Here is a 25,907-nt window from a genome sequence, read left to right on the forward strand (position 1 = left end):
AGGACCATCTTGGAGCTTCCAGACCCTTGGAGTAAGTTTGAGACACTTTGGGACCACTTGAGGAACTTCAGGAAGAAGTTCAAGAACTTTGGAGCAACTTTGAAAAAAGCTCCATAGAGGGACTGACTCAACCTGGTCAGGCAGGCCGCCTGCCTTCAACCGCGAGTCGGACAAGCCATCCAGGTTCGTCCCACTAAAAGCTCCATGGGTCCAACTTCAAGAGTTTGACCGGGACTAGAAGAAAACTGAAGCCGGCGAACCCTCACTGGAACCGGCTACATGAGGAGCAGAGAGACCCAGAAAGAAAAAGCTCTAGAAAAGTTTCTATGTCCGCTCGTAGTCAAGGTGACTGGGAGCAACCGCGAGAGCCAAGCCACCTGCCTTCCATCGCTTGTCGGCCTGGATTCCTGGGTTGTCCCGCTGAAGCAATCTTGAAATATTTTCTATGTCCGCTACAGGGAAGTTGACCAGGACTCGTCACAAGTCAATCCGGCGAACCCTCACAGGAAATTCATATCTCCGTTCCCTTCACTGGATTTTTGTCGTTTTGGCGTCATTTTAAAGATAAAAATATTTCCTATTTTTATAAATTGGTGTTGGATTTTTATTATGCGTTTTGTCTTAATTATTTACTGAAATGGTGTTTTTAAATGCTTTACACACCGGTCTTTGAAGTTAAGCCTGTCTGCTCGCAGTCACGTTACCAAGGGTTGAGCACAGGAATAATTTTCTAAGACCTATGCTGAGTCCTACCAGGTGTTAGTGGCCTTATTGCCGGTGGCAGACCTATATTTGCCCCTACCAATAACCCACTTTCCAACAATAGGTATCTTTCATACTAATGAAATTCAAGGTTTTTACTGTTACAGATTTATATGAAATGATTAATATTATTGCTGATAGTATAAACCCTGATGATTTTGATTGTATGTATTATATACAAATATGCAATCTCTTCAATTCATAGGCAGAATAATATGGCACAAAGTTACGTTGCAATGTTCCCTTACTGTCAACATCTTACACATTTTGATTTATACTGTGCAATTGTCCTTTTGTTTTGTTCTGTATTTATTAATCATTACCCCGTTGTCTTGGTGGGGCCCCTTCTCATGGCGGCGCTCCAACGCGCTCAGACCCGCGGTTAAAAGTTCAGGTTCTTTCATCCCCTCCCTCACCCCCCCTTCCCTTATTAAATCATATCACATTTACTGATCTGTAGTATGATTTTAGCTCCACACATTAGTTCGCTCTCTCTCCAGTTATCTTGCTGGATTATCATGCTCATGTTGCGGCCCAGGGTTTCCCTCCCATTATCCTTTCCTCCTCTCTCTTCCTTCTCGGCTAGTTCCTACAGTACCAACCAAATCATACGAACCCCATTTAGCATATTTAGGCACATTTTGATATACTTATAATCACCCATTACTGACGTTCCCCTCTGTTTTCCCATCATGGTCTCCACTCACGCTCTTCGTGTCATTACGTGGACCGTTCATGGATTAACACATTACATCAAAAGGAAAAAAATACTCGTATTTACAATCTAAACAGGTTGATATAGCATTCCTTCAATAAACCCATCTAAATGCTACTGAATTTGACAAACTGCGTAGGGAATGGGTGGGAAAGGTGATTCTTAGCAGTGTGTAGGGGTGAGATGCCTCAGACGAGAGACCTCCTCGCAAATGCGGAGTGGCAATTCTTATTCGTAAATCTCGACCAGTGACAGTGTTAAAAACTTGGGACAGATCAACATGGACGTTACGTCTTTACCATGTTACGAATTGGCTCAGTCTATGCTTCGACCGGAGCAAAAAAAAAAAATCATTCTTTCTTCAGTTAAATCGCCTTTTAACTGAAATAGGTGCTTCACAATTTTTTATTGGCAGAGACTGGAAATTGGTAAAAGACCCTGTTCTAGACAAAACCGGTCCAAAAGATAGGTGCAATGCCCCGGGAGAAGATGCCTTTCCTGCGGAATTTTACCGATGGGCGGGCTCGGAGATGGTGGACTCCCTTGATGCTGCATTTCAAGAAGCAGAGCATAAGACCTCTCTGGGTCCCTTATCTAATAAAGCTGTAATTGCTGTCCTACCCAAACCTGGGAAAGACCCCATTTTCTGTGGCAGTTACTGCCCCATAAGATTATTAAAATGTGATATTAAAATATTAACTAGTGTCTTAGCTTCCCGTTTGCGCAAAGTTTTACCTTCCTTGATCCATCACTCACAAGAGGGATTTGTCCCAGGTCACTCCGCTAGGAACCCCCTCCGCACTCTGGCACATACATTATGGTTTCCCAAACACCTCCAAACTGACGCATTAGCCCTTTTACTTGATGCGGAGAAAGCTTTTGACCGCATTGAATGGGAATACCTTTTTAAAGTATTAGAGAAGTTTGGATTGAGTGACCAGTTTATCACCAAAATACGTCTGCTATACAATAACCCTACTGCACAGATAAATTGTGGGGGTTGTGTGTCAGACTCATTCCCGATTCGTAGAGGGACTCGTCAGTGGTGTCCCCTCTCTCCACTCCTATTTCTTTTAGCAACGGAGCCTCTAACAGCCACAATACGTCAATATTACGGGTATATGCCTCCCCTTCAGGAGAATCTAAACTTTATACGCATATGACATTCTACCTACACTCACGGACTTACCCCATTCTCTACCATCTATACTTCAAATTATAGATTAATTCACCTTCTTTACAGGTTATAAAATTATTGGGACAAAAATGATGCTTTACCCATTTCAGATGGGACCACAAAAGTGGCCATACATGGTTTTCCCTTTCATTGGCAGTCCTCACGTCTTAAATATTAGGTATACTGGTGTATAAAGGATTAGAGGGGATGATTGTCGACAACTTAAACCCCCTAATTACTCAGACGCAACGTGATTTTGAAAAATGGAAGGCACTTGGGCTCTCACTGTGGGGTAGAGTACAAGCCATTAAAATGGTCACTTTCCCATGTTTCTTATACGTTTTAGGTATGCTCCTCCTTCAGATTTCTTTGACCACTCTGCGCTCAATAGATTCCAAGATAAAATTATTTGTACGGAATGCAGCTAGACCTCATCTAGCAGCATCGAAACTGAAGGCCCATCGCTCTTGTGGAGGCATGAGTCTTCCCTCAATAGAGCATTATGCCCTCACACTACAATTATTCCAATTGGCTTACATGATATCAAAAACCCATGATGTGCCTCAATGGGTACTCATAGAAAGACACCTTTTATCAACTGAAACAGACTTTTCTCCTTTATATGGTACAGGGATTAGTCATGAGGACCCTACCAACCCGATTTTATCAGCTACGCGCAGATCCTGGCAACGAGCACATCGATTGTTGGGCTCAAATCCTCGAATCCATGAAAATGCCCCTTTATGGGATAACACGAATATATGTATCAACAGACAAACAATATCCTGGCCCCTATGTAAAGTAGCAGGCATTCACACCCTAAACCAGATTCTTCATAATGGTGATCTCAAGTCATTTTCACAATTGCAAGAGGATTTTAACCTACTTGCCCAACAATTCGCAAAATACTCACAACTTCGACAATGCTTAAGGAAGGGATTAGGGCCACAACCTTGGACGTTAGACTTCCCCAGTTGTACCATATCTACATACCTGGGGAAAACAAAGGGGTCATATCCAGTTCATATGAGGTACTCACATCCCATATCTTTTCCAACCTCTACTGCAAGATTTGCATACCAAATGGCAATCCCGATTATCAGTCTCATATGTACCACAATACCTTTACGCCTCCCACTTACTTCTATCACCATTCTCCAACACGATACACGTCAATCACAAACGCTCTCAAAACCTCAAAACCGACTCTTACACACAGATTTAGCCACGGCCAAAACATGTATACTACTGCAATTGAAATGACAGAATCCACCGTCACAGGAAGCATGGCTAGTAGCCATGATTCATACAGCTTCTTATGAACGAGTCATATATAATCTTCATGATCAGATTGATTGGTTTCCTCAGGTATAGTCACCATTCATAGCCTTAGAAAACCATAATCAAATTCTTACAGTGAATAACCCCAATTAATTAGTGATAGTATACATCAATCGATGCTCTCTCATTCAATTAATATAATGGTAACTACCCCTTGTTTTATAACTTATCCGGTATACCTGCACTTCCATAGGCTTACCTATATCTTTACTTTCAATTTCACCTTTTCTTACACATGGTCATGTTAGTAATGTCCTATATCATCTATTTTGTATTCCTTATATACACTATTATTTTTGTCTACAGGTTCATACCTAGAGGTCTCCTTCTTCCCTACTATATCTTTCCGAGGGTTATCCTCCCTCCCCCTCATTTAAATGTCTCCTCACGCCTTCCCCTCCTTCCCCTGGTTCCGCAACACTATAACAACTGAGCTATAACAACAGATATAATACCTCGTTCTATTCTGTACTTTACATAACATTCTAGCAATATTTCTTCAAAGAGGGACTTACCATATCTTTCTATGAGTTATAACCATCCCTCTCTCTCCCTTCAGATAACTATATATATCGTAGAACGGTAAGTATTCATACAGAACCTCAAGCTATTATAGCAGATTTATAAGCAGTATTAAAATATACACAGTTATCAATTCATTGTTTAATATTGCTACGCATAGGTTACCTTAAGCTCTTATATTTTCACTTTGCTCTTACATTTGAATAACAATGGTCTTTTTGTATTTCAATGTTTTAATACGGTTTGTTAGTAAGATCTTTTCATTAGATAGAGATCTTTTCAGAAGCTACTGCTCTGAATTGCTTATACTTCAGACAAACTGTATATGATAATCACTATTGTAGCTACTAATTTTCTTGGGTTTTCTTGCTCTTCCCCATCCCCCTGTCCCTGCCCCCCTTTCCTTCCTTTCGTCCCTTCTTATATGGGCTCGGTAACTATATCTATTTACATATTTATCCATTTATATATTCTATTCAAGTCTTAAGAGATTTTAAGTCATATTTGCTTATTGGTAACTTATTTAATTTAAAATGAGACTGATGCTTTATGATGAAATTCTATGGAAAATGTTTATAAAGAAATACAACAAAAAAAAAAAAAAACCTTTTTCCAAAGGCTGACTGGTGACCTTTCTGGGCTTATTACTATATTTCGCTGTTAAACTGGTTCTAATGAGGTGCAATCAATGCCCAGATTGTGTTAAGTTTAAAAAATGAAAAATGTAATAATGATGAAGTAATACCATCACAAAATGTGCTGCATTATGGCACATATTTTGCCTTTCCTTGCTTCATAATTTGCTCAACCCTACCGCCTAATTTGGCTGTCCCCTCCCACAAATTTCCAGTGGCCATGCTTAGAAGTAATATTGTGCAATACACCCAGGGAGAGGCTGGCTTTTACGTACAGTAATGTGTTGGGAGACTCGTGATGGTGAAATGGCTAAAGTGAGCTGGGTGTTTGCCGTGTCACGGGCTAATTTCACCGGGCATGTATACCCAATAGTAAACTCATTTGCAAGCTTTTTATAGCGCCCGCGCCAGGTCATTTTTTGGAGGATGTGAGAAATGGCAGAAAATCCTCTGAATTCTTTTCCATGGGTCATTAGTCCTACAGTGGAAGGGAAGGTGCTTGAAAATGAAAAGTCTGTGCGACATGTTCTGCAGTTTTCGTAGTTTCATCACCATACCCGGAAAGTAAAAACACCACCCCGTATTTGGTATGCGACAAACTCCGTTTCTGATCTGAAAAGCAATCATCTACACATTTATGTTATGCTATTAAAAGCAAAATTGTTTTCATTTAAATATATCTTGCCATCATCATATCACTTACTTTGGAATGCAATTACGTCATCAAGACTGCAAACACTTCTTTGCAATCACTTAGCAACATCTACCAGAGTGAACATTTCACAACATGGGCGCATGATCCTTTTTAAATAAAGAGGATTCTAGTTTCACAGAGAACTTTACATCAGGATATTAGACAGGCCAGTGGGTCAAAGAGAGTGTCTCAAGCACATGCTACATATCATATTACGCTTTATGCCGCCCTAAAACCGCATTAAAGCGCTGAAGGAGAACAAAACATATGGAAAGAATGAACAAGGAGGTAGATTAAAGGAGGAAGCAACAGCGAGCAGTTAGAATATTGTGGTCGTAATATCGACTTGCAACAATGCGATATCCAAAATACAGACTGTCACTATATTGTCACTGTGTAGATGTGGTGTTGGGACTAGTAAATCTATACATACTTTGGGGACATTGTGGTAATAGATATTTTGGATGCAATATTGTTGCAGGTCGGTATTTTTCGTGTTTGTTTTGTCACATGCCACCGAAACACCATGTGAACTCAACATTAAGGACTAGTGCGCTTGGGGTAATCAGCGTTGGGCCGCTAAATTGGAATAAAAGCAAGAAATGAGCAGGCAAGCGAAAGAGGAACTACAAGAAAGAATGAAGTTTGGAATAAAATGTCGAATCAAGTATCCAGTTTGGCTGACTGATGCCGCTAACACTTGATCACCTCTTAAACTCCATCAGGAACGGATGCCTTGGCCATCCAGCATGGTATACTGTGAACTGGGGGAGGCTCAAAAAGCTTGAAAAAAAACCAAGCACGTGTGTTGCAGGAGTTCTGATGCAAATTCCTATACATTTCTTACACAAGCTCTATAAAAACATAGAAAGTTGCCTTAAAAGTTCCCTGATATACATTTGATAAAAACTGCAGAGACAAGGTGTGCAACGTAATTAATCAAGTATTCTCAATTGCAAATGAATTGTCCAGTTATTATTGCACCAAATCCAATGTAACACACTCATTGGAGCTATACAAATAAACGTTTATTTCAAAATATCGCGGATATTAAGCAGCTTCTCAATACCTTGCCTAAGTTTACTATCCTCCTATCTAAACATGAATTAGAAATAAACAAACAGTTGATGGCATAGAAAGCCTCATGTGTGATCAAGCTGGTGAGAGCCTGAAATCATAATGCAAAGATCCTCCTCTGGATATTTGTCCCTTGAACCATCTGAAAGAGGTCACCGACGGCCCTAGAACGCCTTGTTCAACCTTTCCATACCATTGGAATTAGGTGATTACGTGCCTCTTGTGCATTTTTTCGTCAACCCCGAGGTTTCCATTGCCACATAATTCTAGTAGGCCTATGTAAACAAATAAAGGTCATGCTGGCCTACAGCCAGAACACGGCTCGAAGAGAAAAGGGCTTAGGAAATTGATCCATATGTGCAGTGGATTGGGAGACAATAAGCAGGCTTCGAGAGATCACAATATGCCACATAACTTAACAACCACAGCCAGATCTTCCTTACTAAAAGAAAGGGAAGTGTGCGGATTTACAAACATGCAATGCCCTTGTCACTATCAAACACAATAGCATATGCATCCATACCTCTGCACACACTTGAGCAGCCTTAGAAGAAGTCTGCATGATGAATAGTTGTTCCTTTATTAGTTGCCTCTGTGGTCCACTGTTTTCTTTGCAGGGAGAGCTCGAGATAGCGTGGCCATTTTTCCTCCTTTGGACCTATTTTGGGTTCGGCGGCACTCTAGTCGACCATGGAATTCAATGACCACTCCTCTTAAGAGTAGGCCTGCGATGTGGAGTGAACAGCAAGCCAATCCGCCGCCACAGCCAAACATGCTGCCCACTGCAATACAGGCACATGGCGTGTCTATTCATCAGCAGAGTTATACAATACTAAACCTCAAGGTAGCTGCATTAATATGCTTGTGGTGATCAATTGCTCAGCCACTTTTATTTTGGGAGGGCATGGGTGCTGCTGTACACTGAGCTTTGCGCAAAGAAGTGATCTTCTCAGATTGAGTTGTTCCTCATCACTGCCCTTTGGTGATGGATTGGCGTTACTGCAGTGCTGGATCCACTATGTCCATCATCCTGGGACCATGGAGCTGCTCTGACACGCCGGCTTTCTTTTGCTGGAAAGGCAACTCTCTTGATGCCCTGCTTAGGCGCGGAAGGTCCAAATGTCTTTGATCATCAACCAGAGCCATCAGAAGCGGATATAGAAGAACTCAATGAGTACGAGTTGTGTATTTTGAGGCTTGACAAACATTATCTCCCAAAAGTAAGTACTATCCTAGAACGTTACCATTTTGCAAGACGACACCAGAGTGAGGGAGAGACAATTGAGAATTATGTTACTGACCGGCACAGGCTGCCGTCATCTTGTAAGTTTGGTGGCATGGTTGATGAGCGTATCCGCGATCAGTTCATAGTTGGCTACATCATTGAAAAGATACGTGATGAATTATGGTTAAAAGATGACCCAACTTTAGACGAGGTATTAGTCATTGCAAAAAGAGTGGAACATTTCATGGAATGTGTTGGGGTCATTAAGAAAGCAAATAAGAAAGATGTGAATATGCATGTTATCAAGGAAATTAGTAAATATGTGGTAAGGAGGAGGATAGCACTAGAGGCAATTTGTGTTAAAAGATGCTTCAGATGTGATCAAGTTGGACATTTAGCTAATGACAGAAGGTGTCCAGCCCTGAAAGCGGTCTGCACAAAGTGTAGGAAGAAAGGACACTTTGCTGTTGAGTGCAAAGCTAAGATCGCAAAACCTAAAGTGAAAGAAGTGTGTGTGTGGAGGTTGATTATGTGCGAGAAGAAGCAAATATAGACTCTGTGTGAAGGCAAATAGTGTTACAGGTTCATGGGGTAAGATTAGTGAAAAGATCACCCGTGGATACCATTAGTCTACATGGGAAGTGTTTGTTGTGTGCACTTAGTGATAAGACAAAGCGAACTTAACCAATAGAAGTTAGGAAGTTACCAGAGGGACCCTGGTGTGAGATAGGTCCTAGGATGTCCAGGGCTATTTATGGTGAAGGTTTGTTATTGTTGTGAATGACATGTTCTCCAGGTGGCTAGACATTTGTATTTCTAATTTCATTGAGAGCAAAGATGTTATCAAATTATTGGATGTTCTTTTTGGTCGTGAAGGGTTCCCATGCACCATTCTCGCTGACAACAAGGTGCAATTAGTCCCTTAAGAAATGACAAAATTTCTGACAGATAGGTCAATTTAACACAAGAGGTGCTCACTGTACCATCGAGAGACAAATGGAATGGTGGAAAGACTGCACATAGTCCTGAAAGAAACTATTGCTTTAGCCATATCTAATTCCCTTAACTGGAAAGAAGAGATATTTAAGCAGATTGAAATGTATAGGTTCACCCCTCGTTGCACCACAGGGAAAACGCAGTTTTAGCTTTTTAGAGGTAGGTTTCCAAACACATTTGTGGAACCTCCCTGGGTCAATAAATTTGAATGTGAAATTTGCAAAAAGTGTATGATTATCTTTAGGCTGTCTGGTTTTAACCTATAATAACATAAAACCCCACGGAAAGGGAAATAGCCCGCACCAGTGTAAACATATAAACACTGAAAAAACACCTGCACAACCACAAAATAAATGCCATTCAAAGAAAGGAAAAGAAGAGTGAAAGAGACATGTTTTTTCTTCCTGAAGGGGCCAATACAATACAACTTTGTTATACAATCTAGCAGCATGAAATAGTGGGCTAACATTATTCTGCTTGAGTTTTGTTGTTTAGGGATGTCACTAAAATATTGTTTCTTCTTCCTTTTGCTTATTTCGGTTTTGTGGTCTTTGGTCTAATGATGCCAGCTTGAGAAGCATGTTTTAGGTCTCGTTCAATTATTTTATAAGCTGTAGAGAATCTGAACATATCAAAATCATATTTGATCTTTTGGCTGATTTTGAGTCTTTCACGGACAGGTAAAATGGCTGGTTTTATAAGACTCTTTCCCAATATGTGGCATCACATTTACCCACAGAAAATGGGTAAAATCCCTTGATACATCAGCCCCCAGTTTCTTGTGAGTCAGTATTGATAGTAGGTGAATTGCCAACACCCCAGGCTTTAAACATTCAATGCAAGGTTTAGTGACAAGTATATGTGAAAGGCGTGCTATCACCAAGCATATGGGATAGTGGCAAAAACATGACACCAGACTTTTGGAAAACATGGAACGCAGGGTCACTTGGAATGCTGCTGATATAAGGTTCTCTCTGTCAGGAATCAACACTCAGCAAAAGGATTCCCAAATTGTATCGTTTGTTGGTCTGCACAGGACAAATACATAAATCTTGTTCGCATTCCCAAAAATATTAGCACATGTGTTTAACCTGCATATTTGCTTTATTTTATTTGGTGCCCTGTTTATTTGGCATTCTTGGTTTTCTTCTTGCCCTTTAATGCGCTTTGACTGTGTTGCTAAATTGCGCTTTGGGGTGCATGCATCATTCCTTTACAATGGCATTGCTCCTCCGTGAGGTCTTGTTGTTGCTGTTCACGCTCTAGCTAAACGTGCAACTGAACACTTCCCAAAGGTTGCTAGGTAACCAGCCATCCGGCAGTAAACACGTGTCTTTACACACGCTGGGTCACACGTTCGACAACGCCCTATGTCGGCTATAAATAGCCACAAGACAAACATTCCTTGCTTGACTTCGTTTTCCCTGCAGAGGAGGACCGGATCGTGCCGTCACTTAGCAACAAGGCTTCAGGACTTCAACAGACGGCTCCAACGAGGGACAAGGAACGTTAAGGAAGCCAAGTCCTGTGAATGCTTATGGCATTCTTCTACTTAAGAGACATTCTTGTATTTATTTTGAAAGACTCTCGTTTATCCAGACATTCTTGTATTTGATTTGAGAGCCTCTCGTTAAATCAGACATTCTTGAATTTATGTAGCAAGACTCTCGTTGCACATTTGTCTTGTTTTAGCGCTTCACGTTACAAGTGATTATTTAGTATATTTCTGTTACCTGAAGATCGACGTCTTGTTAATCTTCAGATTCCTGTCTTGGTCACTTGTGAATGCGGCCTACTTTTAAAGTGCATATTCTTACTGGGTGCATACTGTGAATGTTTTAATAATCATTTGGGTAAACATTGTAAACAAATCGTGCTGAATTAAGCAGAAGTACTACAGAACTCTACTATGGACATCTGTGTTTTTAATACTGTATTACAAGAAGTCATTATAGGAAACCCAGAATAGATGCCACACAGGTAGCACTAAGGTGAGATATATTAATACATACATTTTTTTTTCAGTAGAAACCTCAGAAGCAAAACAAGCAGACTATTTACATGTCACATTGGTTTGTATTTTGACTCTCCTTGTTTATACAAAGGTGCTGATTTATGTTAAACTTTATTGGGACAAGAGACTCCAGAATACATAACACCACGCACGTGTGACTCTCGTGCCTTAAACAGGTGACTAAACATTTTTAGCACACTATACTAGTCAGATTTAATCACAGGTACAATTGGGTTTAAATTAATGATTTGTCCTTTATTGTAGAAAAGACAGAAGTAGACAACTCTATTTAAGAACCCGGCTGGTCCAGGTAGCAGAGTTGCAGTGTCTCTTCTTTTTTCTGTGTTTGTTTCTCTTCCCAAACCCCTTCCCTTTCGGATATTTGCCAGAACCACTGTTACTAATCAGTGAGGGGGAATAGTCTGGACGGGCTGGGGCATAGTCATCGCCCCTGTCGACTGCCTGGATTTCAGGTGAGTGGTTAGACCATTCTAACACTCTCCTAGATCAACAAAGACTGAAGTGATATTGTTTGTATTTGCAGTGATTCAGCTACATATATAAAAAAAAAGCTGTGTGATGACCTGACAAAAAAATCGATACCCGAGATGAAGTGCTTCCCTTTAAGAGATCCTTGCCACTTGTTAGATGGTATGCTGAAAGCATTTTTACAATCTTCAGAGTTAATGAAGAAGTCTATTCACTTTTTAGTCCATTCTGGTGCACTGTTTTGCTATGCGCGGGAACTAGTACGCAAATATTTTTCATTTTGTGCAGCATCAAAGAAGGAGTCATCCCAACTTTGTCACTTAGCTGATGGTCCTCAGTCCATGGGGTGTGAATACTATATTATCCATGTGGCAACCGTTTACAGACTTTTTGCTGAGTGACAGGAAATGTGAGGATCTTTGGTCTCATATTGATAGTGATGTGAAAAAAAAGTACACTGTATTGCATTCTTAGATTTTTACAGGAAAACATAACTGCTGTAGTGTTCAAAATGAAAGAAACTAGAGTCTGAAAACACCCTCGTCTGCCAAGTGCACAGCATAATTGGTGTATATGTAAAACATCTTGAGAATAGGCTTGACGACACTTAGTGACTTTGAAACTGCAACATGTTCCATGTTAGAGTGCTGCCACTTGATAAGCAAAGCAATGTTGAAGAGCAATTCAGGAACTTTTATTTTACAATGTATGAGAAATGGCTTGCAATGATGCACAGAAATGTCCCTTCACCAACAATGGCATTTGAAGTCAATGAAACCTCACTGTGGTACTCTTAAAAGTTCTAGATCCCTTCCATAAAGGGGAATTTACTCTGTAGTTTCAAATGTGCAGCTTCATTTTTGACCGCTTCAATAACTGAGGGCATAAGCGCCCAGTTCAACGCAAATGTTGCAGAACCTGCACAGAGAATCGCAATCTTCAAGTGCACCAGTATTGGCATGGAAAGCTAGGTCAGTGGCCAGAGATAGCACATTGTGTACTGTCCGTTTTGGGGTTGCCCGTCTCAAGAGGCAATGTTGAGAGGGCCTTGTCACAGAAAAAGCTTTACATGGGAAGGAAAGAGCGACCAAAGATTCACTAAAGAAGTAGAGTATGGTGTACTGCATAGAGTTTGATTTGCAAAAATGTATTTGGATCTCATATACACTGTACGTACACTGTCTATATACCATGTACAATCAGTGCAGAAAGCAAGCGATAATCAAAGCAAAACTTTCCATAAACACCGGAAAAACACTGTTTCTGTTTTTAATGGCGTGAAAATGTGTATTGAAATCACTTGAAAACACTGAAAATCCCCCACCAGAATTTACCAAAAATAGAAACTGAAAACAGGAAAGCCTAATCATCTTCGTACTTATTCTGTATAAATGTATTGTTTTGTTTTCTGTTGATAATCAGAGGAGGGAGGTGTGTGGTATTCCTTCTGGGCATGCTGCACTGGTTGTCACAGCAGTGTCCTGACATTGCACAGCTGTGGGTGTCACTATGATGTCATTTACTGTGGTTTCCATGGGGATGGAATGTGACTCCTTTGAAGATATGGCAGTTGGAAGATTACCTGCTGATGGATGGCTGGGATCCTGGACTCCTCTCCGGCTTCTTTGTGCTGCTTTCTTGTTGTGAGGCAGGAGGTACTTGCATTGTCACAAGTTTGCGGTCTGGTGGCTTGGAGCGCTCTCTCTACCACAGCTGCCAGTAAGCCAAATTGTTGTGATAAGCCTTACTAATCAGACATGAAATCAATGGAGGCTCTGTGGACACGGTCTTCCCTGGTACTCACGCCTCCAGTTAAGGCCCGGTTCTAGCGGGTGGGCCAGGCCCCACCAAAACATGAGCCTGGCCCACCCAAATATGAAACTTGGCCCTTGCAGTGACGTCAGGAAGGCCAACAGAAACTGGGCACTGCAATTTAAAACATTCCTCTTAACGATATTTTTCTTCTTTTTCTAGGAGTGGCATCATTGGGCCTGGGCTCTTTCTCACAGGCATCCCCAATTACGCATCTCCCTTTAGAAAGGTGGGCTGTGTCCCTGCCCACTGGTGCAGTTACAATAAGGGCATGGCGAAGGGGACAAATCCTTTCTTTGGCACCAGGTTTGCGTACCGTCCTGCTGCATGGATATTTCCTTCTTTTCAGCGCTGGAGAAAAGGAGTTTATGCGAATTCACCTTTCCTGACCCCTTCAGCTGCTTATCAGATTGGGCTGTGACACAGAGTTCGAACGGAGCAGGTAAGAGAATGTGTGGCTATTGTTCCGTTTTGCAAGACCTGTTGTGGTCAACAAAACCACTTCTTTTCTGCCCGCTATTTACCATTGGCTGCCTCCTCCATCACTCATCTTTGCTGCATCCTAAGTCACTCTCTCAGCCGATACCTCCCTTCCAGTCAAGGCTAAGGAGCACCGGCCCACCACGGTCTCCTTGCGCTTAATTTATCTGTTTAGCAAACTTTTTTTTTTTTTTTTTTTTTTTAAAAAAGGTTCTTGATGCCCATAGTTGCTACTGCCCTCCCATCACCCCCCCACCCCAGACACAAACAGAAACAAAAATAACAATACTAGTGCTTTTTGTGTGTGATCCATTTAGGAGCGCAAATTGAAATTTTGTGAATCACGGTTATGAATTTGCATTGTGTGTTATTCTGTTTGCTCCAGAGTGTTGTTTTGGGGCATAAAGGGCTTTATGGCTGCAGAGGCTGCTTAGACCAACAAACTCGGTTAATCTCGTTGAAAGATAACTGTGTACATCTGTTTGTAAAACAATCATCGTGGTGCCACAAAAGATAAAATCATATTACAGAGTGATTTCAAACTACTTTCTTTTCCTTCAATGTAAACACACAATGTTCTCCACTGTACTTGGCGGCCACTTATTTTTAGCCAGATGGGATGTGCACAGTTTGCAGCAGGTACGGCATTCTCTCAGGCCTTCCGTGCGAGTTAATAGTAAATGTGACTTTGGGGGGGGGGGGGCGTGGCTTGGAGCCCGAGCCGGATGGACGAGCCAGAGTGAAGCGTTCAGACCGGAGGACTCGGCGTCTTATAGCGGAGTACGGGTCTCCCGAAGGCGTGCTCAGGTCTGTGAAGCCTTAGAGCATACTTGGAGGCCCTCAGTCATCCCATATGGCAACCACATTGTTTATTTCATCGTGGTGAGTTTTTTCGCGGCCGCGTTTAACGCGGCCGCCATTTTGAATTTATCGCGCGAACGCGCGTTTTTGCCTAATGATGCTGCAACAATTTTGCAACTTTGCCCTTTTTTTTGTGGTGCCACCTTTTCCTCTGCAGCCTTGCCAGAGCTTCATTTTAATGCCTTTTTAGGTAATTTTTACTGCTTTACTGCAGTTTCAGGAGTTGTCTCTGGAAAGGACCCATATCTAAGCCTCTCCACAGCAACTTGCGCAGCGGCCATTTTGTGCTCATTTGTTTTCCTCGTGGCGTTCCTTTGGACTGTGATGTTCCCTCCTTTAAGACTGCCTTATTTCTTTTTTTACTTTCACAATATCCTGCATTGAGGAACGAATTTTCTGCAATTTTATCATTTTATGCTGCATTTCATCAATTGTTCCCTGCTTACATTGCAAATATATTTGCAGCATCATCATTTTTGATTTACAGTGTCTTATGACTCTCATTCTGTTCATGCTAACGCTTTGAAGTGGCATGACGCCTGAATGACAACTGTTTCTTCACTTACGCACAAGAGTTTTTCCATTTAATCCTGACAGTGTTTACATTGATTAAGGTATTTTCTTTAACTATACCTTCCTATTGGGGAGCGGTCTTTCTTTCAACACATTTAACCCCTACTGCTTTCGCTCTGGCTCGAAGTTTGCTAATTGTGATTTATGGGCAGAGTAAAACCAACACGCACCTCAGCGTCAAAACCTAAGAACATTTTTGTTAAAAACTCTAAGATTTTTTCTAAATTCTCCAGACTTGAAGATTCTTTGGCATCACCCTCTAAGAATTCAACAATGGAACCCTCTCCTGCAGCTTTGAGGAAATCCAATACTAGACGTCTCAAAAAGGACCCCCTGTCAGCACCAAAATCCCCATTGCCAGTGTCAATGTAATTATTATTGGAGGAAATTAGGGCTCTTAGACCTTTCATGGAAGAGACTAACACTAAATTGCAAGTCTTGACGGATAATTGGTCTCAACTTGAAACAAGGGTCTCGTCAGTTGAACAGAATGTTTCCTCTTTAACCGAGTCTTGTGCCAGTGTCTCTCACCTTCATTCTCAAATCTCCACGCTTCTGAAACAGGTTGAGGATTTAGAAAACCACAACAGTCGCAACAATTTACGTATTTATGGCCAACATGTTTCTGCCGCGTCGGCCCAAGTGGGTCCAAGGCATTCATCAAGACCTAAGTATAAACAAGGGGGCTCCGTTCTTACCAACTGGTGGCAAGACAATACCACTGTGCGGGTGTGGCGAAGGCCACGCTCCACTTCCTAAATGGCTTCCAAACGTCAAGCCCTAATCGCAAAAACTACTTGCCCCATGGGGGAGGGGAAACTCCTGTTAGTTTGTCTCAGGGAAGTATCCCTCGTGCATCCTAGGTTGCTGCTCCCGGTCCTCCCAAATGTAGGAAGTGCATCCCTGTCGTCAGGTGTATGCCCGCCCTCTATCAAACGAAGGTTTTAGAGGGCGAGGACTGGCCGATGATGAAGCATGACACCAGGTGGTGTGTGAGACCAGTCCGTCACTTTTTGTGAGATGCCCTCACTCATAATGTTTTTGTAACTGTATTAGGGTCATCTTCACTAAGAGCAGCTTTCTGTGGTAAACATTCAGCAGATGGTGCCACCGGAGATCCAAATATTCAAGCAGGTGGTATACAACAAGTTAAAAAATGCGACCAACTTTGTGCCTAAAACACCATTCAATATTACAACCGATGAGCACACAGCCTTGAAGGCTTTAAAATACTCTCCCGAAATCACAATAAAATGTGATAAAGGTGGAGGGATAGCTATAGTAGATACTTCAACCTACATAGCTAAAATAGAGGAAATGTTAAGTGACGAAAGATTCTACATGAAAATAATGAGGAACTCGACAGTTAAGACCAAAAATAAAATACAAAAACTAACTAGCACGGTTTTAAGAGATGGACATATCTGTGACAAAGAGTTCGCATATATGAATACTCAAAAGCCAAGCCAAGAGAGCTGGTATGGCATACCTAAAATCCACAAGGATTAAAAGAATCCCCCATATAGACCTATCATTACGACTATAGGATCTGTAACGGAACCAATCTCCTAATATTTGGATGCTATTTTGCGTCCATACATCCAGGATACTCCAGCATATGTACAGGACACCCGACATTATCAACCTACTGGAAGGAACATCTTTTAATCCAGATAGACAATGGTTGGCAACCCTGGATATAGGATGTCTGGTCAGTAATATACCCAGTGAAGGATCAATCCTAGCAGTAAAATGGTTCATACAAACTATGAATATTGATTGTAACTTAACCTTTATCACCGATTGTCTTACCATCGTCCTTGAGGAAAATATATTAGAGTTTCAAGGCGACCTATATAAACAAGTAAGAGGAGTAAGTATGGGCGCATCCTGGGCCCCTACAATAGCGAATATTTACATGACCCATTTTGAGCAACAATTCATCTTTAACAAAACTGCACCATTCTTCGAATCAACTTTGCATTGGTCGCGGTTTATAGATGACATTGTTTTCATATGGGATGACAATGAAGATGTCCTAGGGGAGTTTCTTTTGTGGCTTAATCTTTGCGACCCCAACATGAAATTTACTTCTAATTTCAGTAATACAAGATTTAATTCTTAGACATCTTAATCAAACATGACTGTGGACAGCTTGTAGTCAATTTATATACAAAACCTACAGCACGAAATACCTTAATTCATTACAAAAGCTTTCACCCTACATCCCAAAAGAACAGTATACCTTTTGGACAGATTTTGCACCTTAGGCGCAATTGTACCAAAATTGAAGACTACGATCTGAGAGCCATTGACATGAAAGAAACATTTCTGACCAGGGGTTACCCACAGACTCATACGAGAGTCTTATAAGCGAGCACGATTTTATGACAGGCAACATCTCCTACAAAGCGACAATGAAAAGCAAAACTCTGAATTAGTCTTTTTGACCCAGCATTCCATGCTGAATGAAAAGATCTGTCAGATCATATGCTCCAATTGGCATTTGCTCAACACCAACAAATCACATTCAGATAAAATCCAGAAACCTCTCTTCGCCCATCGAAAAAACAGAAATCTGGAAGATTTAATGGTCAGATCACGCATGCCCATGAAAAAAGAGCCAGTACAGAGAAGTATTGAGGACCTTTTACCGGTTCAAGGCAATTTTAAATGCGGGAGTTGTAAAGTGTGCCCCCTCGCCATGGAAACAGACAAGCTATTTTTCAATGGCAAAACAGTCATATCTTCTGGAATGACTAACTGCAAAAACAACAAGCATTTGCAATGCAATAGGCCTCCACCACATCCCCAAAACAGTAAAGTAACCTTGGCCATGCAGATCCCCAGGTGTCCCGCAAGTGGTGTGCGGAGCTAAAAATAATTTTTTTAAAGCAGGCATCTCGGAACGGTGGTGGGGGCCGGCAAACACGGCACAGGAAGACGCAATATAAATGAAACAACAGCGTCAGTGGTGTGTGTGTGTGTACTTGCGCACTGAAAATAAAAACAAGCATTGGCCAGAATTGGGATAGCAGCAGCGATGGCATCGGAGCAGGCCCAGCACCCGGCCTCCACCACATCCCCAAAACAGTAAAGTAACCTCGGCTATGCAGATCCCCAGGTGTCCCGCAAGTGGTGTGCGGAGCTAAAAATAATTTTTTTAAAGCAGGTATCTCGGAACGGTGGTGGGGGCGGGCAAACACGGCACAGGAAGACGTAATATAAATGAAACAACAGCGTCAGTGGTGTGTGTGTGTACTTGCGCACTGAAAATAAAAAAACAATCATTGGCCACGCGGGCGAAATTGAGGCAGACGCGGCCGCGATTCACAAAAGCTTTGAAATAACAAAAGCATTAACATACACAAGCTTTGGCAACACGGCCGGGAAAGTGAAAGTGATCGCGATTACGATCGCGTGCTACGGAGGAAAGACACATGGCGCTGCGCGCGTGCATGTTCACGTGCACTGCAGCTTTAGGCCACGGCAGCACTTTGAAAAGCCTGTATACAAAATGTCCCGGCCAGATCAGCGCAAGCGCTGGATCAGGTCGAGACCTAAAAACATAGGTTATCTGTTGATTTAGCCTTGTAATCAAGGGTATGTGGGCGAAAGTTCACGGGCTCTCAATGTTAGATTAACGGAACACAGATCAGCAATTCGAATTAATAAAAACTACGTGTCCCCCCCCCCCCCCCCCCCCATGGTACTGCATTTTATAGAAAACAATCATACCCCTGACGACATTCGTTGGTTCATTGTAGAAAAAAATTCTAAATCAAGCAAGGACAATGTTCTGAATCCATTAGAAAGAAACGGGACGTTTTCTGGATTTTCTTATCAGACACGTTTAACAATGGGCTACTTAGATATGCCATGGGAACAGGCAATTCTATAGCTTTTGTTTGTTTATGCGAGCATGTATCCGCGAGCAGAAGTGTCCTTACGCCCACCGCGCATTATGGGAATCATGATAGATTTATTTTTCATCATTATATTGCCACTATTTACACACTTGTGGCAATGTTGCTAACATTCATACGTTTGTTGTACATTCAGATTATAAATCTAAATTCAACATTTTGTGCTTAATGTTTAGACTTTTTGTAATGTAATCGGGATCGATACATTACCATTGTCTTTAACTCACATATATAACTTCAGTATATTGTAAAGATTCAGTTTAGTCTGTTTTTTCACTGCATTATTGTTTTTAATCAGCACTACCTCCACGGTACCATTTTTCCGTCATATATACATGTATTGGAATTCCTTATTGCGTAATCCCAAATAAAGATGGCATTGCTCGTCCTGTCTTGTAAGCATGTTCCTTTATTCTCAGTACCCTGTGCTTTTAAGTTAGATAATATATCGTGCAAATTTCACATGAAAATGCATATGTAGTCTTTCCTTTAAAACCAGTGTCACAAACCGCGCTTAGAGTCCTTCATTCATTTTTTAATTTCTGATCTAGGCGTAATATTGTGCTACTCTCTATCAAGATGGCAACGCCTGTCTGCACATGCAGTCCTCTCTCTATTTTTAATACATGACGCCTGTAGTATGTTATCTATTCCAGCACTCTCAAAATCACGTACCTCCTAATGTCCGCCTATACATGCAGTAGGCTCTATATCTTTTTTTTGTACATTTTGAGACTACAGGGAGTATGAAGGTGGCTTAGTCCCTATTTAGTTGTAAACAAAAGTATATCCCAACCAATAATGGCGATATACATCTACGGATGTAGTCCGTTTTCTTCCCCATTGACGTAGGAAGTCCGCTTTCTATTACCCATCGTCAATTATGGCGAAACAAGCGCCAAATCGCGGACGGTACAAATAGATCCACTAGTAAGAGATACTTTGAGCGAGCGGGTGCCAAATTACAGACGATCTTGCCGTCATCTGCAGGTAAGCGGGAAACTCATACAGGGCTATCAGGGTTATTTTAAACCTTAACCTTGGATACAGTCACTATATTTAACAAACTTCATGTTATATTTATAGCATGGAAGCCCTTAGGACTTAAGGCTGCTATACTTTTGGGTGGCCACAGTTTCAATATGGAATGGAGTCCCATTTAAAGATAAAAAGTAAGTACCACAGCGATTCTTCTTCTACTAAATGATAAAAAGTATTCATTAGAAAATTACGGTTAATTATACTAGGTTTCAATCCTCTTTCCTTCAGATTTAACCTCCTTTGTTGAAAGAATGTATATGATGTAAGAGCCCTTGTGGACCTTTAAAAGTAAACACTTCGCCCTGCTTTATTAAACTAGCTATCGCATGCTACATAGCATTATGTTCACTTATGTTATGTCCACATTATGATTCCTTTGATAGATCCATCTAGTTTTGGGGCGATCACACAGCATCCTATTAAGAATTACTTCAGTTCCTCTGCTCACCCAGCATTTGCACCAATTACGGTCCATACTATTCACCCCAAGGACCCAGCGTGTCAGTATTAACAATAGCGTGCGACGTTTACACAGTAAGTTTTGTTGGCCACATTATCACTCCGCATATGCACATGCCATATTAAAAGGATTCCATTTTTGTTTTAGACTTTCTACCTTCACAAGGAGCATTTGTTGCACTTCTCTGAAACAACTATTGCAGTATCGTAGCTTGTCCATGGTAACACATTACTATGATTTTTTGAAGTAAGTAAATCTTTTGACTACGTCGCTCTAAAAAGCGTTCAATCCTAGGAGCATTCTGTGTTGAGATATAGATAACTCACCAGATAGACATTTATTCTATTATTCTTCTATTTGCTATCCTGGTGAGAACCATTGATTAATTTAAAATTAAGTTGGTTTATTTATTTCACCACCTATTCTTACATCAAGCTACAAATGAGGTTCAGATCTTGCCTTCAATAGTGCACTCTAAATACGAAAATGGCCATTATAGGATTACCAATACTAGAGTCCTTCAGGGGCAATAAAAACGACAACATTTACATTACACATTTTTAATTTGGGCCCTATATCCTTCATTTACTAAATAATTATTTTACTTTGCTTAAATCTGATTCTACTGTGTTAAGGATCTCACTAAATTAATAAAATCTATTCCTTCTCTTCTGTTTCTATTCTGCTATTTTCATTCTCTCTTCACGGTATGGGCGGAGTCGCCATGAAATATTAGCAAAATTGTTTAGAAAAGTGAATAAAGAATGTTTCAACAATGTATTAAACCATATATCAATTTTATTGTAGAATGTATATACATACATGTATTGGAACTTCCATTGTGATGCCCATATGTCGATTGTCCGTCCCTGAAATTATCTTTTGCATGGAATTTTATAAAATGATGAGGTAATTCTAATATTCTAGGTTTATGTTTGTGTAAAGTTGTACATAAAACTTGTATCTTTAATAGATAGGTGTAACCATAATATAATTGTTCTGTGCCCTATACAGTTTTTTTTCGCTATAGACGGTTTCCTGACGAAGGCAGAAGTGTCAAAACGCGCGTAGTTGTCATCTACCACTAGCCTTCATCAAACCTGTCAAGTTTTTAAGAAAGACACAAGTATTAACTGTATTATTTTGATTGATTTTCTCTTCCTTTCATGTACATATTATATGTGTTTATTTACTCATTTTGTACATATTTATATACTTGATCAAGACTAAAAAATACAACAAAAAGAATAAATAAAATATTTTCATAATAAGAAATAAGATAACGTCTCAGTCGGTTGTTAATAGTGGCACATCTAGTGGTTATACCGGTTTTCATGTTGCCTAGAATGTTTTAACCCTAGATTTAATTGAAAGCTTGCTACCGTTTCTTTAACTAATGACATGTGATTCCTACACCAGTAATACTGTTTAGCTTACATGACATCCCCTATAGGTTGATTTGCATACTTGTATGATTCATTGTCTCTGCATAATGTGTGCGTGATGTAAAGTACTGTGACACCCTACACTATGAGTAACGCTATACAACAAATGAAATGCATATGAGAGAGGGCCTACTGAGAGATGATGGGCACTGTTAGAGGGTGGCAATGAGGGAATCGCAGGAGGAGGTGGTCATGGGGGGGAAGGGGGAGTGGCTTTGGAGCGACGAGGGTCACTGGTGGAGGGTGAGGTATCCAAGGAGGAGGTCATGCGGTGGGGGGCTATGGAAAGATGAGGGGCACTGGTAGGGCGTGGCAGTGAGAACATCAGAGGAGGAGGTCATGAGGGAGAGGGTCTATAGAGAGATGAGGGGCACTGGTGGAGGGTGGTAATGAGGGAATGCAAGTAGGAGGCCATGGGGCGGTGGGGGGGAAGCTACGAAGAAATAAGGGACACTGATTGTAAGGGAGTCTGGGGAGGAGGTCGTGAGGGATTTGTGTAGAGAAGTAAGTGTTGGACAAATTGCAACAAATAAATAGCCAGCCTTTCTAGTACAAAGATGTCAAGGCTTTCTTGTGGTAATAGGGACTTCCTTAATCTTGAACTATTATAATATGCTTGGCATTCAAGTACTTGTGTTGAAGTCTGGCCTGCTGGAATTCGAGGGTTTGCAGTTAGGTGCAGACATTGCTCTTACTTTGAAATAACTCCCCACATGCTCTGTATACACAAAGAAGCAATGCGTTGTATTATGGTGACTGTTTGCAAGTAAATATGATGTAATCTAGAGCTTGTAGGCTACCTCCAGAAGCTATAAGCTGGTCCCGCAATGGCCCACCCGAATGTATCCTTGGCCCACCCAAATAAAAATTACTGGAGCCGGGCCTGCTCCAGTTACTAGGAAACGGGCTCGGCTCACGCAGTGCACTGCAAGGCCAAATTGCTGTTATGTTGACTTGCCCATCCTTGTCGCCAATGGAGTGGTGCAACACGAGGCGAAACAGCAATCAATAACTTGCCAACTAGAACGTGCTTTGGAGAAAAAAAATAATAATCACAAAGAGTTTGTGCACTACCTCGCTCTGCACTTTAACAATCCCCTGACGCCACCCCTGTTGTCAGGATGCATGCGTTCAGATATTTTATCACCACATTACACAGTACAGTTAGGAGGGCAGTTTACAAAAGAAATTGTTTCATACCAAACCAGGGGTGTGGAATTTAATAAAATATCTACTTGTCCATGGGGCAGGTTGCCTCATATCTACTTGTCCTGTAACAAAATCCAGTGACAAATTACGGCAGCAATCTCATTATAAAAGAGTTCTGAAATAGCCTCTCTGATTATGACAAGCCTCGTACCATAGTAGGGCTTGGATACTAGCAATTCCCTTATGTTGCCATGTTTCTGCAGGTCTACATACTGGGGCTGAAGATAGTGGTAAGCAATAGTTCCAGGGTTGGAAGGCCCTTTTGAGTCTGTGCAAACCTACTAACTCACATGTCATGTTTTAAGGGTTTTCACCAACTCTTCTCTAATCTTTTCCCATAATGAGAAAGGTTGGAAATGTACTCCCGACAGTGGCAGAGGTAAAACTTCTCCAGGGTTAGGAAAAAAGTGGTTGGAGGAAAAGTGAACTTGGAAACATTCAGATTTTCACATGGGCAAATCTACACAAGCACATTTGCTCATGGTAAAATGCAGTTCACAAATATTTTCTAGGAGTACTTTTTCTTGGCCTACTTCTGTGAATTCACGGAAACCGTATTTATGCACTGAATGCAAGGATATATACCATGAATGCACTTTTGAGACTCTTTAATAATTGGGCCTCTAATTAGGCCAGGCCTTAACAATGACCTTTTGTGTTTATTAAAATGTGGTCTCTCTCTCTCTCTATAAGGTGGCTTCACTGTGAGTGACAGTCTTCTGCTACTTCACATGGAGCATTGGCACACAAAGTAGTTTTGTTTAGTGCCCGGAACTGCTGTGGCAATGTGTACTTTGAGACCAAATTTTTTTTGCTTTTGCCAAGGTTTGTTAAAATGGTGAGGGCTCAGCAGCTCCCACACCGATAAGGTTTTACAAAAACCATGCCTATAGAAGTCACGCACTGACAAAACCAAAAGACTGACCTCCAATTTCAGACCTACTGGCTTTGCCAATGCTTGTTTATTTTTGTTTTCCATAAGTGTATTTAAACTGGTTACACTTATCTTCCATTATGAATATTTTTGGGAAATACTAGCATACATCAACAGGTTACTAAATGATGCGGCAAAGATATGGTACCTAAAATCTTACAGTAGTTTATCGAAATGTTTTTTTCCTACTTGCATTTTTTGTGTGAACATTTTATTTTGAAAGCAAAGAATCATCACTTGTGCTGTCAAGCTTCTGAAAATATTTGCATATAATCAGAGAGCATTCTGGGAGCATTATACATAGCCTCATATTACTAAACTTTGAAAAAGTGTGTTCAATTTTGTACTGGAACCACTGTCAGTAGTGCAGTCCGAGCTTACAACACTTACTTGGAGCGCTCACCCTAATAAAGACATTGAATGAATGAATCATAAATGCAAGTTTGAACAGCATTAACACATGGACACAATACCTAAACTGTAGACAATGCCCTTCCCTGATCTAAATTGTGGTACTGCAAACTGGCAGCCAAAGGGTTAGGCCTACTTGTCCCAAGGACAAAATATCCATTACAACTTGTAGCCCTTTTGACCATTGATCGTGGGTGAGGCCAATCCAAGGCGTCTAGCAATGCAGGGAGGTGAGCCGCGCTACCCCTAGGAATTCTGCGACTTCAAGTGCTGTGCTCCCTCCACCTAAACGTTTCCCCACCCTACCTGTGTTGAGTGCAACGCCTCCAGACTTGCTAGCAGATACAAGGACCCATGAGCAGTGGCCTGTGAGGCTACAACTTGGCAGCAGAGGTTGTGCTCATGATCACTCCCAGGAACCCATAGCATGGAGGGGAGGGGGGGGGGGGGGGGGGGGAGTGCCCTGAAAGGACTACTTACCCTACTGGGAGTCTGATGTTTGTGCAGACTTTACCCATGGGCCGCTCTGACCAGACCCTATCAGATTGCTGTGCTGCAGCGCCTGTGACACGGTGGACACTGGGGCTTGCATATCCTTAGTGTATGACGGACACGCCCTGGTTTTGGGACGGAGACACCAAGGGTCAAGACCCAAAAAAACCCCATTTGATTAGTTGTGAGGTCAGCGCGCCCACGGAAATCCGTGATGGTCCCGTAGGACAAATTGGACTCTATCCTTCTGGCTATTAGGTCATCAAGGGAAGCCCTAGAACACAAAATAGAGACGGTGCTGGTGATCTCTGACTCCTGAGGGCTGACCACACTTAATTGTGGGAAATCGCATTGCAGCACTGAACTTACCCTTCAGGAGAGAAGCCCCACAACGGAGGACTTGAAAACCTGTATGGATGAGGTGGAGGACCAGGTTTGTGTTCTTGAGGCCAGAGTGGAGGACTTGAAGGGCCGGGCATACAGGTACAATATTCGGGTGGTGGGCATGCCCGAGAAGTGAGAAGTAACGGACATGGTGACTTTTCTTGAGGCATGGTTACAGGAGAAGGTGGCATCGGAGGGCTTGTTCCCCCGACTTTGCATTGGAAAGCCCCTT

At 41.5% G+C, this 25,907-nt stretch overlaps 1 protein-coding gene and 1 long non-coding RNA gene across 8 annotated transcripts in view; one reads left to right on the plus strand and one right to left on the minus strand.

Annotated features, from left to right (window-relative positions):
- The window catches only part of NUCB1 (nucleobindin 1), a 222,532-nt gene that overhangs the window by 178,986 nt on the left and 17,639 nt on the right, over nucleotides 1-25,907 (minus strand). The gene's annotated exons all lie outside the window — the stretch shown is intronic.
- Nucleotides 20,169-21,960, plus strand: LOC146809448 (uncharacterized). The gene is made up of 3 exons (XR_014965549.1): nucleotides 20,169-20,289; nucleotides 20,386-20,471; nucleotides 20,948-21,960. It is a non-coding gene; the product is annotated as an uncharacterized LOC146809448 (long non-coding RNA).

The sequence above is a fragment of the Triturus cristatus genome, chromosome 7, assembly GCF_964204655.1.
Source record: "Triturus cristatus chromosome 7, aTriCri1.1, whole genome shotgun sequence".
Taxonomy (NCBI): Eukaryota; Metazoa; Chordata; class Amphibia; order Caudata; family Salamandridae; genus Triturus; species Triturus cristatus.